This window comes from Phodopus roborovskii, unplaced genomic scaffold (assembly GCF_943737965.1).
Source record: "Phodopus roborovskii unplaced genomic scaffold, PHOROB, whole genome shotgun sequence".
Classification (NCBI taxonomy): Eukaryota; Metazoa; Chordata; class Mammalia; order Rodentia; family Cricetidae; genus Phodopus; species Phodopus roborovskii.
This window is the reverse complement of record NW_026126693.1, coordinates 4519853-4529802: the sequence shown is the minus strand read 5'-3', so window position 1 is coordinate 4529802 and position 9950 is coordinate 4519853. Positions and strand designations below refer to the sequence as shown.

The 9950-nt window shown below is 39.5% G+C and overlaps 1 pseudogene; it reads right to left on the bottom strand.

Moving 5' to 3' along the window:
- Window positions 1-5973: 5973 nt before the first annotated feature.
- On the bottom strand, window positions 5974-6636 carry LOC127214403 (peptidyl-prolyl cis-trans isomerase A-like; annotated as a pseudogene).
- Window positions 6637-9950: the final 3314 nt, after the last annotated feature.

The window sequence follows — 9950 nt, the reverse complement described above, 5'->3', positions numbered from 1 at the left end:
CTCATAGTTTTATTAGGAGGAATCCTTGATGTTAATAGCTGTGGAAGGGAGAGGAAGGAAACAGATTATGAATGAAGGATATTAGGGCTGTGATGAAGGCCTAATGTCAGCTTTGACTGACCACACAAGTAATACTGAGGCTAGAACTTCAACATGACCTGGGATGGGTAAAGATGTTCAGGCCTTTATATTCTTAAGCCAATTAATTATTAACCAGCCTGGAAAGAGTCATGGCCTTGAGTGACACTCCTGTGGGCAGCTGAGCCAGTCCTTGAGGGAGCCTAGAGATTAAAAAAAAAAAAACTGTCTGAAAACAGCATTACTAGCAAGGAGGTCAACAAACTTCAATAAATAGGAATCTGGGAAGTGCCTCCAGGCATCTAATCCAGTGGACAGTTGGATCTCCTTCTTCATATGTTTTAGAATTACCTCTTCCTGGGGCCCTTTCTGTGCCCCATGAGAAAATTTAGCAAGACGCCAATCTGATGCTTCTCCAGTCCTCTGGTCTCAAAATGTCAACTGATGCCATCACAGCCTTTCCTCGCTATCCTCCATTTGCAGTTCTTCTGGTCTCAGTGTCATATCACTCTGATGAGGTTGCACTTCAGCTTTTCCTTCACTGTTAAAATTGGGCAGGGAAGTACCAAATGATACCCGAGTGCATTATCTATATCTCAAATATATCCCTCCCTGCTCCCATCCTACAACAGTGCCTTTGTCTAGAAAATCAGGGACAACTGCCCCTGCCAACATGGGAATTCTCTGTCATGGACATTCTCTGAAGTGCCCAAACAGCAGCCACAGTTTGCAGTGAAACAGACTTTTCCTTTGTTTTGTAGTGGACATATTTTCCCTCTTAGAATCAGTATCTCTGGTTGTAAAGGTATGACATGTCAAATACCTCACATTGAAAGTGATGGCTCTCACTCAGGACTGGTGCCAAGCACATCCACCGCTGTTCACATCTTTGATTGTTGGAACTGTTCATCCTTCCTTCTGGGAACACAGCACCTTATTAAATTCTCCCACTCACAGAATCATTGTAAAATCCTGTCTCCTGGCTCACATGTCAGCTGTCCTTGTTATTGGCCACTCGTCTCATTACTGTCACAAAACAGCTGACAAAAGCAACTGAAGAGGGCTGCAGTTTATCCAAGCATGAGATATACAGTCTGCCAGTCCAGGCAGCCATGGTGGTGGGAATGAGTATGAAAGGTTGTCTGTCACATTGCACCAGAACAGACTAGAATAGTTGGGAAGAGAGGGTGTACTATACAACCTCAAGCCCTGCCCCCATGACCCACCTTTTCCAACAAGATTTTGCCTCTTAAAAGTTCCTCAACTGTTTCAAGTCAGTGCTGACAGTTTGTAGACTAAGTGTTCAAACACATGATCCTATGTCTCATAGTCGAACTATGGCACCCTGCGGTTTAGGGGTGGCTCAATGGATGTGCTTGCCACACAGACTCTTCCAACTAAATTGTTTCCTTGATTATTCCCTGATTTTATCTTGCCTCGACCTTCACTCTTTTCTTGAGAACATATCCTATATTTTCCTGTTCTTAAGACTTCAGCACTGTTGACATCCAGTTGTTTTTCTTCTACACATTTTCTTCATGAGTGAATTTAGTCGTTGCTGATATCACTCATCAATTTGCTCCCATGAAAGTAACTAAAAAATGACTATAATCTTGAAATTCTGACTCAGATACTTCTGTGTGTTAGAAAACAATTTACATATATATAATACATATATATATATGTATCTATATATGTATGTATTAGAAAAATAACTATTGGGAAAATGTGGAAGTCAGGGCCACTGAAATTTTACAACTCATTTATTCAGTAAATATTCATTGAGTTCCTACTACCTAGAAGGAGAGGAGAAGTTCTAGCAGTGAAGAGACAGGCACATAAGCAAATGGTGGTGGAACTACAATAATGGATGATAATATACAAAGTCTAGATGTAAGGATGAGATAAGGGAAGAAAATCTGACCCTAGAATTCATCAGTATTTAACAGACAAGCAGCACATGCCTCCTGAATTAGCATATAAAAAAGAGGTAAATTCTGCTTAGACGAACTCTTCCTTTTGATCATTTGCCAAGCCTCTCTATCTATTGGAAACCTGGAAGTCATCAAGACTAGCCATTATCTCCTTCATACTCTGCATCCAATTAGTGACTTCATCTTACTTTACCTGTTATACAGGCAGCAACTACAGCCCTGCTGTCTGTTTATCCTATGTAACCTTTTACCCACAGGTGAAATTCATCTCTCTACTGTCTGGAACCAGATCAAAGAACTAGAAAAGTCTGGTGTGAGAAATGCACATTGATGTGAAAAGTCTTGAGGCTGTGCCAAAAATGCAGCTGGTAGAATTATTACTCTGCAGCTTCTTGCCAAATGAGAAATCTTAATCAGAATGTCAGGGAATCAAAAGGTCAAGGGCTGGGAGGACAGTCAATGGTGTGACAGACTGCAGAAGCTGTGCTCAAAACCAAAGACACACACGTGTCACCTATAAAGCTAAATGTTCTGCTATTGTGTTCTGAGTACCTGTAAAAATGAGAGCCTGGTTTTAAGATACTGAACTGGATAAGGTATCGATGTGTCTGTAGTCTCTAGTCTGTCCCTCTTCAAACCTGATACAGGAGAGGTTATCATATAACAGTCTCCACACTGTTGCACGAACAGGTTTGTTCTAAACCATGCCTTAAAATGCCTCCATTAGTCTCTACTGCCTTTACAGTTTAGCAGCTGATAACCTAAAATCTTTGACAGAGGGTGAGAAATGTGAAGGGAATCTATGAATAGTATTGATTGTATGTGGACTTGGCTAAGCATCATGGCTGTTACCTGGTTTCCATCCATATTTCCCTTCTGCTCTCTGATTATGTTTTAATCTATCAACCCCATTCTAACCAAACTCAACTCCTTGCCACTCTCAAATTCTCATGTCCTTACACAGACCCTGCATGTTTCTCGAACATTTGTACTGACTATGAGACTTCTAACCACTCCCTGCTCTCCAACTCAAACCCTCTGAAGTTTATTTGGGCTTTCTGCCTTTGCAGAATTAACTTCTTTAGCATCCAGATATATGTTCATGTATGAATTTACACACATATACTTGTATATGTCTTTATTGACTAAATTTGGGACTTCTTGACAAGAGACATCATTGTATTTTCCTTCCTCTACCACAGTATCTCAATGTACACCTGAGGAATTAAAAAGCAGCTCCCACAAGTTTGCAGATGGGAAAGGCTTGAAATTATATTTAGCTATCTGTAGAGGTAATTTTCCAGCTTCTGAGTGGAGAAGGTCAATTAGCAGAAATAGAACATATCCAAAGGTTCTTTATGCCAAAGGCTTTCAAATACAAGGTTGTAATTATGAAGCACACCATTTTCACTTTTTTTCCTTTTTAACAAGTAATTAACATTTCTGTTTGAACCAGAGATGCTAAACTTAATCAGCTTACTAGGCCACAGCAATGTAAATGCTAGCTATTTGGGGGAGGGGAGATAGCACAACTACAATTACACATTGACCTTTAGTAATATTCAACTAACTTTGCAGGGACCTCCAGGCAGGGACCTGCTAAAGCTGAGTGCTATTGTCATTGACTTAAGTACAGAATGAAAGAGGTCACTGTTACACTGCATATTAAGGAGGATGGAAGAAGTCACACATGTGGACAGATACCTTTCTTCAACCGAAATCTTAAGAATTTTTGTTTCCTTTTTAAAACTGACTTCTATAGTTATTCTTATGTGCAAACTACGAAATGATTGTTAGTATTTAAATATCACATCTACTTGAAGCTGATGAATAAAGCTATCTTGAGTAAAATTTTATTTTAGTCTAATTTTCACAGAGTTCTCACACTTTATTTACAGAAACTTCATATTCTAAATATACAATATATGATAAAGAAGAGCAGTGGAGAGGGTGGACAAGGGAGAGGGAGGATGGAGAAGAGCAGGGGAGAGGGAGGACAGAGGAGAGCAGGGGAGAAGGAAAGCAGGGGAGAGGGAGGATGAAGGGAAATGACCACACAACCTGTGCAGGAAGTTTCAGCTGCTGTGGACTCTTCAAATATTCTGAGAAGTTTAAACATGATTCTATTAAAAGCTAAAGATATGTTATCTTAAGTTCCTATAATTTGGGTAAAAAAAAAGGAGATTTTTCTAGGTTTTGAAATAAAACAAAATTGCACAGACTGTGTAATCAATGACTCTAACCATGTCACTTATTAGCATACAGGTCTATTTGAACATCAGTAAATTTGGACCCAATGCCTGAAGGCAGTTCAACTGCTTCTCCTATTTGCGAAGTAAACAATTATATAATTTCAAACAGCACTTTTGTTCACATATATTTATTTTCTTGAATGAAGAGGATCAGCATTCATTGCTGTCTGCTTTGTAACTGTAGATGCCATGTTCCCAGCTCCCAAACCTCCTTGGAGGACTTGAACAGGCTTAGACTTTTCCGTCACGATGAACTTTATCTGGAACTGTGAGGCAGAAAGAATAAGCCCATTCTATCTGGTGTTGTTGTTTTTTGGGGGGGTGCATTTTATCACAGTGTCAGGAGCAGCTAAGATGGTAAGGTGCCTTGTTTAAGCCATTTCATCACATTTATACAAGTGAAGATGGATCCCAACTGCATCGTGAGACTAACGGGAAAACTTTATCCCACCAGCTTCACTACACAATTCAGGACCCGTTTCTCCTGCTGGGTTTGCCATAGCAAAGAACCCCCTGTTTGAGGACAGAACATCTACAGTCTTCAATTTCCCTACTGTATGGCTGTTCTGACTTTATTAACCTTTCATAATTGACAGTGTGGTGCCTCTGAGTGAGACATATTTTGTATTTCTCTAATTATAGAACTATCTTGACAATGATAGTCACAGCCTATAATTACTCATCCTAGTTTCCTGGGAATCTGAAAAAAAAATAGTCAAGGCTGACAAGCTACAGTAATATTTCAAAAATAGTTATTTCCTTGGGTGTAAGAAATGTCCCTTACTTCCCCCTCTCCCCCACCCCAGTCTTCCTACTTGATTGTGCCCATGCACTTGCCTCTCTTCTCCCACAAGGCCTTTCCTAACTCTTCACAACATAAACAAAGACTACACAGTTTTCTTGCTTCTGGGACCACTGCCTCATTGTCCCCAGGATGCAGAAGAGATGAGTGCATGTGCTTAAAGGGAGTGTTTGTCTTTGTAGCTATCCCATAACTCACTGCAGTTTCCACTAAGGGGAGTAGTAAAAAAAAAAAAATGCATAACGAAAATATATTGAGACACCCATCTCCCAGACAAAGGGTTTCAAGTCTGCCTGTCACATTAGTGTTCCTGTGAAAAACAATGCACATACTAATAAAGTATCTTGAGGCATATGAAGAGGAAGATAGACACAAATCCACAAGGGTAATGAGACTGATCTCTGTGGGTTTTCTTAAACTAATGACAGAAGTATGTAATTTTTTTCCGCACAGAATTGAAAATTTAGGGCAAGAGAAAATTACTTAAGAAATACCACCAAAGCTTCATATTATCATTTGTCTCACATTTCTAGTTTACATTTATATTATATAAATTATATAATTATATATTTATATAATTATATATATAATTATAATTATATAAATCTCTGTAGCATAAAGCAAATGTAATTCCACAATCTCCCTGTACTTTCCCCTTTCCTTCCACACTATTCTCTTTAAACACCACACTACTTGAATAAAAGTTTATTACTGTGAGGACCATCCTGCAGGTGGATGTCTACACTGAGAAATTTTCATTCTTTTACTGCTGCTCCACTTCTAGAAGCCTATTTGGAATAGTAATAGAACATACCGTTATTAGTCATCATCATCATCTATATTGCACCCCTTATATTTATTTTTTAACAGTTCTTACTTAGTTTTTATTCATAATCATAAACAACTCTGCAATCCAGCTAGACTTGGAGGGGAATGAGGAAAATATGGAACCCAAACAATTTCAGTGAGAACAGAGATTACAGGGCATTGCGAGCAGATGGGGTGGGGGAGGCTCTCCTGAGCTACAGAAGGAATGGTCTGGTGGGTAAGAAGCCCGCAAGTCAAAAGAATTAGAGTTGTCCACAGTCGGAAATGGTGATCTTCTTGCTGGTCTTGCCGTTCTTGGATCCGAAACGCTCCATGTTCATGCCTTCTTTCACCTTCCCAAAGATCACATGCTTGCCATACAGCCACTCAGTCTTGGCGGTGCAGATAAAAAACTGGGAACCATTTGTGTTTGGTCCAGCATTTGCTATGGACAAGATGCCAGGACCTGTATGCTTCAGGATGAAGTTCTCATCCTCAAATTTCTCTCCATAGATGGACCAGCCACCAGTGCTGTTATGGCGTGTGAAGTCACCACCCTGGCACATGAATCCAGGGATATTCTGTGAAAGGAGGAACCCTTGTATCCAAATCCTTTCTCTCCAGTGCTCAGAGCACGAAAGTTTTCTGCTGTCTTTGGAACTTTGTCTGCAAATAGCTCGAAGGAGATGCGGCCCAGGGGCTTGCCATCTGCCATGATGTCGAAGAACACTGTGGGGTTGACCATGGCTGCATGAAGAAGCAGCAAGGGACAGGGGCGTCTGCAAAGCCTGCACCACTTATCTTAACCAATCAAAAAACTAGAGTTCATATTCTATGTGTCACTTTTTCAGTTGCTAAGAGTTCAGTCAAACTGTGTGAGCTCTAGGAACACTGAGCATTAGTAGTTATGGAAACTCTATAGAAATGTTAGAGTTCATTTGGTTATTGATCAGAATAACATAAAGTCATTTTAAAAATTACAAGTGCACGGGCTCAGTAAAGACTACTGTGTTGTCTTCCAGAGGACCTGGGTTCAATTCCAAGCACCTATGTGGCAATTGACAACCATCTGCAATTCCAGTTCTAGGAGAGCCACAACCTTCTTCTGGTCTCCAAGAGTAAAAGGCACACCTGGCACAGAGATATACATGTAAGCAAAATGCCTATAAGCATAAAATAAAACATAGTTAGCTCTTTAGCTCCATTCACATAATTTTGATTCAGAAAAGACTAGTATGATATGTAGACATTTCTCTTCTTCCCATCTTTATTTTGGTTTAGCAGGGAACTCTGAGAATAAGCAAGGGCAGTGAACTGCCAACCTGAGCCACTCTTGTTTCAGACAAGAAATAAACTGAGGGTGATAGAGATTTTCATGAATCATATATTCATTGTGTGTCACTGATAGGCCTAAATCCAGATTTTTCAACTCCTTCAGTGTTCTTTGGTTGCAAAGGAGGATATATGCAAAGTAAACCATAGGAAGTTTAAAAACAGAGAGAGAGAAAGGGAAGGAGGGAGAGATGGAAACAGGGAGGGTGAGAGAGAGAGAGAGAGAGAGAGAGGGAGGGAGGGAGGAAGGAAGGAAAGAAGGAAGGAGAAGAGGAGCGGAGGGAATATAAAGGAAAGAAGGAAGGAACAGGAAGGAACAAACTAATGAAGAATGGAAGGAAGGAAGGAAGGAAGGAAGGAAGGAAAAAAGAAAGAATGGCAGATTTGCTAATGCAAAATATAAAGTTCAAAATAATAGTTAGGACTTGGATTACCACCCTTCTTGCCTAAGTCCCTCCAATATATTCATGGGTAGCCTTAAATTTAGCCTAAAACATATGTGTTATCATTTAAAGCACCCAGGTACAAGGAAATGGTTGATCCTAATCCTCTGGTACACAATGCACATAAAATCCAAAGGAGGACTCTGACTAGTGTCTCGTGTGGCTTCCTCAGATGGTGGTTATGGTCCAAGGAACTGTGCTCATAAGTGGTTTCTATTGCCAGAAATAAAGTAGCACAAGAAATTATATATACAAAATGAGAAAATGTCTATTTAATATCTAACCTAGTCTGCATTTCTATTGCATGGTCTTTATGTTAATAATGGTTCCAGAGAAATGAAAATGATACAGTGTGTGTACACACGCATGTATAAGGGGGGTGGTATTATATTGACCAACATGGTAGGTAGCTTAACAATATCAACCTACATTCTAGAGTACCTGAAACCCTGGGAGCTGCTTAGTCTAAAAAGCCATGTTTCAGTTATGACAACCTAAGGTTAAAGACTTGGGAGAGGCAGTGAAGTTGCTAGTGTTTGATTCACAGGGGGAAACTGAAGAGGCTGGAGTCTGAAGTCAGCAAAGGAAAGCAGCAGGGACAGCATCCACAACAGTGATAGTTCACTCACCAACAAAAAAATAGATGCAGGTAAGCAATGTTGCTCTTTCAGACCTCTCTGTATGGCTATATACCAACCATTTGGAGGTGTTTACTTCTCAGGAGATCTCTCTTCTCCTTTCAGTTCATCCTTTCTACAAACCCTTGTTCAACCACCCAGAGATGCACCCTTAGTTGAAGACTGATCTCATCAAGTTGACGATCAAAATTAACCATCAGAGCTTTCAAAATCTCATTTATAACATACATTATTAAAAATAGCTTTATCCTATGTCTCTCAACTTTTGTCTTGAGTTTCACAAAATAACACTGTTTTATGATACATGGTGATATTTTTCACTCTGTCACATCCTACTTCATTTTGTTAAAAATAAAAAAATCACAGCCTTCACTCATTAAAACATTTTCAGTACCTGTAACTGGTTGGGAACAATGTGAAAACTGATTTGGGATTTGATTTTCAATTTGTCAAAACTCCACTGCATTGTCCAATATGTATTATATGTATTATACAGACTTTAAATGAATTATATGGTAGCCTCTGATCTCTAGATATAAAAATAAGTAAGGAGATATTGGCACAGCACAGAATGGTAATCAGAACAAAGCCCAAAATGCACTATCCCTCAGAAAGATGATTAAGGGGCTGAGGTATATTCAATCTATGAAGAGATGACCCTAGATGAGAGAACCAGGGTTGTTAAGAGGATGACACCCCATAGCCAGAGAGAAACAAAGCAAAGCAAGGGTGAACAGATGGGCAACCTCAGGAGGCAGCCAAAAAGGAGTGAGAAAACAGCCAGAAGCAGAAATAAATGACATTAGCAAGATGCTGGAGTTGTGTCAGCTAAGAGTCTAGTAGCATGTGAAAGTTGGTCAAAGGCCCATTCTACAGCTTGTCCTGGAAACCTGCCTATGACTTCCGGGAGGTGCTAGGGTAAACACATCCCAGGTATGAAAAAAGAAACATTACCTAAGTCTTCCTCTGATCTGTTTAGCAAGTAAGCCTGTAATGATTCCACTTCTCTCTCTGCCTGTTTCAGTGGACATCATGGAGCAAACACAAGGATCTCTCCAGGATAGTCAGATTTCCAAGCACTAAATGGTGATGAATGACTCTAAGCTAGTCAACAACAGTAATGTTGTTACGTAAGAAACATACTGAAACTTTCCAAAATCAATTTTCATACATTATGGTAGATATTTTTTAATAATACTTGTTATATATTTATATATCTTCTGTTCACCAGTGTATTGGAACCAGTGGAGTTAAGACTTTCTTGTAAAATAGTCTACACATCCTCAAGCTATGAAACTAATCCCTAGATATCCTTATACATTGTGAAACAGCTATAAGAAAGGTCACTCTGTCAGGAGTTCCCTTCTTGATTTTCTTGGATTCTTGTCTACATCTTCTTGGAACATTCTTTGAATGTTAGCTCTAGTCCTCTCTATAAAAAGTAAACCATTTCTGACTCAAATGCATTCCTACTCAATTTTCTTCACATATTTCTTTTCCTAACTACTACTTTTTTCATATATAGTAACTGTGTGGTCTGTCTCACAAGAAGCTGTGTGGGAAGCTGCAAGACCTAGAATTTTCAATTCGATTCCATTGGTCTACCTGTCTATTTTTGTGCCAATACCAGGCTGTTTTCAGAACTATAGCTCTGTAGTAGAGCT